Consider the following 3255-nt stretch of genomic DNA (forward strand, 5'->3'; position numbering starts at 1 on the left):
GTAACTTTGGTGTCCGGATCTTATCTTTGTGAATAAGAAAAAAAAATCTGCTGATTTTGTGTAGAGTTGTCGAAAGTGGTAGTTTTCAGGAAATTTGTGGATTTAAGAAGCAGGAATTGTGAATTAGTAAAATTTTAAGCTTAAAATTATAATTCGTAAAGTTATTGCTGATTAGTCAGCATTCAGAAGTGTGAGATGACTGCTGATTGCTTAAGTCAGCCAGCAATGAGACTGTAACTTCACCACCAAATGGAACTTTAGAACTTTGGTTCTTTGTTTTCTTCAGAGACAGAATTTTCTTCAGGCCTAAGTCCCAGAGAGCCTCCCCAACCTCTACTTAGCTCAGACAAATGGACGTAATATGAAGATACTGACACCAGGAATTCCAAGGCTAAGCTTCCCCTCCAGAAGGAAGGGGGCAATGTTCTGAAGGTGGATGGAAGTGATAAAGCAAGTGTGGAGAGCTTCATGATCTCTCTGTGATCCCCCCATTTGTCAACATGTACAAGATAAGAGGGTGATTTGAGGCAGATGGGCTCCTCCCCCTTCTTGGAGCAACATTTAAATAAAGCCTTTTACCAAAATAAATTATTTGGTCAGTGGCAAACAAATGAACCTGAGCACATGAACCTAAGTGACTGATAAAAAAAAATTATTGTTAAAATTATTGTTATTGATAATAAAAAATTATTGTTGAATTGCTTTGATAACCAATTACCAGAGTGAAGTCCTTGTTGGTCAGTGGTGATAGTTTCAATTTTGTTCCATTGTTTCCTATTTAAAACTTGATGTATGGCTTTTTCTATTCTCCAAATTCCTTTCTTGAATTTTGAGGTTAGGAAATTGGTATGTTCATGTAAGAAAGACTGTATCTAATTTTGTTTTTCTGTATGCCCAATACAGAAGGTGGCTCTTGGCCTACTAAAGATCTGAAATCCCTTTGCTTGTTGCTCAAAGACGAAATCTACCTTCTCCTGCCACCAAATCTTACGGTCTTTCCTTATTTTTCCAATGTTCTCTAATATGTGTGAAGGACCACCTGGGTCTCCTTGAAAGAAGAGAAATCATCTCCATTTTGGCTAAGCCTGACCCTATCTCCTTGCATTGATATGTACAGAGCTGGCTAGGACTTTTCCTTCTCCCTTCAATTGGCTTTAAGCAATTCATATTGATCTAGCTGAAGTGCTGGTGGTAGTCTTTGAATATGACAAGTGTGCTTCCTCAATAACCCCATGGTCTGCTCTTTAATATGAGCTGAGTTGAGACAGGACACAGAGCCAATGCTCCATGCTGTCAGCTGGAATCAAGCCTCGAGATAGAGGCTATGACTTCCTGGGGCTTGAAAGAACATGCATCAGAGCTGAAGCACTGGACACCAAAACATTAGATACTCTCTCAGTTGTGTAATACAAATTACTCTCTGCATATCCGTCTCTGCACATTGCAAAGGTAAATACAGGCCTCATCCCTAGACCAGCTCATAGTACTCACACACTTCCTGCCGTTCTCAGTCTTCATTCTCAAGCCACTCCTTCATGACTGGATAAAATCTGGGTTCAGCCCTGGGTCGAGGCCTTTATTCTGGATAGTCATCACCATGACTGAACTTAGGACCCCTTGGCTCCCTGTAACTTTAAATATGCTTTAGTGTCTTTATTCTCACCATGGGTTGCACTGGAAGTGGTAGATTGGAATTAACTTCATGGGATTCCAATGACTTATCCATGGGATTACAAATATAAACTTTCCAGACTGAGACGAGGTTCAGGAAGGGCTTTCTATAATATGTAATCTCTGATTTAATCAGACCTTCTCTGACCATTCTACCATACACATTTCCACCAGCTCAAAGCAGACCAGGTGCAGCCATGTTTCCTCTCAACTGATTCTCTTTTCTCTGATGATCTCTATGCCAGGTTCAGAGTGATTTTACCTTTAGCTAATAGTCTGTAACTGTGTCATGGAAGCAGCTGAGATCTACAATTTTGGCCTAGTGACAAAAGCTTCTGTATTATTAATCATAGCAAAGCAAATAGCATGAACAAGTTTGCATTAGTTTCCCTTAATTGTACAGTCTATGGGGATGTCATGGAAGGCTGAGGGTCACTGGTACATATTTGGTAGATTGGACGACTGCAGAGAACACTGGGCTTGAAACACCACCCTGTTCCAGCAAGAAGCTAGATCTGCTGTTAGTCTTTCAAGGGTTTTTTTTTTCACTATTTTCTTTTTTTGGTACTGGGAATCAGCCTCTGGGCTTCATGCTTGCTAGGAAGGTGCTGCACCACTGAGCTACCTCCTTGGCCCTGTGCTGCTAGTCTGAGGATCTCTTTCTTCATCTCTCAAGGTTGCTTACCACAAACAACCTGAGAAACAGCTTAGAGAAAAAATAGTCAGATATTTGAATGATGACAGATGAGTGAAAGCAACTGTGTTTTACACTTTCTGACTCCAGTTCAAAACACACTTCTTCCTCTGTGAGTATTCCAACAGCACTGATCCTGACTTCCCTTCTCAAACTCATTTGATCATCTGCTACTTTGTATCATAGCAGAGGTACTTGTTTTCTCTCCAGTTACCAATCCCGAAGATTTAAAAAATTACTTTGTGACTCCCACAAAACACCAAGAAAACTGGCAAAAACAAGTGAGAAAAATTAAATTTTATAAATTTTAATTAAGAAAAAATTTGAATGTATTAAAGTGCCTGCAAGCAGGGACAGGGGCTGGGGTTCAATTCCCTGTCCTGTCATGCTGTCCCTGCCCCCTGAGTGTGCTGAAATGGCAATTTAGTTGAGTGTGGTGCTGCACACTTGTAACCCCAGCTCTTCTGGGGCTGTAAACAAGTGGATCACTACTAGTCTGATTTAGTAGTGAGACCCTGAACACCCTGTACACCCTTCCAAAAAAAAAAAAAATTGAAGTGTCGCAAATTGTATCTTACACAAAGTATATATCAGCATAGATTGAGCATGAAGATGGTGAAATTTGGTAGAAACATCAACAGTGGGGCTGGCCTAATAGCTCAGTGGATTAAAGCACCTGCAAGCAAGCACAGGGGCTGGGGTTCAATCCCCTGGCCTGTCGTGCCAGCCCTGCTCCCAGGGCACACTTAGAAATCAATTGAGACTGGGCATGGTGGCATGCACCTGTAATCCCAACTCTTGGGAGGCTGTAAACAAGTGGATCACTATGAGTCTGATCTAGTAGTGAGACTCTGGATACCCTATAGACCCTTCCTTAAAATACAAAAAAA

At 41.0% G+C, this 3255-nt stretch overlaps 1 protein-coding gene across 1 annotated transcript in view; it reads left to right on the forward strand.

Annotated features, from left to right (window-relative positions):
* Nucleotides 1-3255, forward strand: part of Calhm6 (calcium homeostasis modulator family member 6) — a 52032-nt gene that overhangs the window by 10798 nt on the left and 37979 nt on the right. The gene's annotated exons all lie outside the window — the stretch shown is intronic.

This window comes from Octodon degus, unplaced genomic scaffold, assembly GCF_000260255.1.
Source record: "Octodon degus isolate 3935 unplaced genomic scaffold, OctDeg1.0 scaffold00395, whole genome shotgun sequence".
Taxonomy (NCBI): Eukaryota; Metazoa; Chordata; class Mammalia; order Rodentia; family Octodontidae; genus Octodon; species Octodon degus.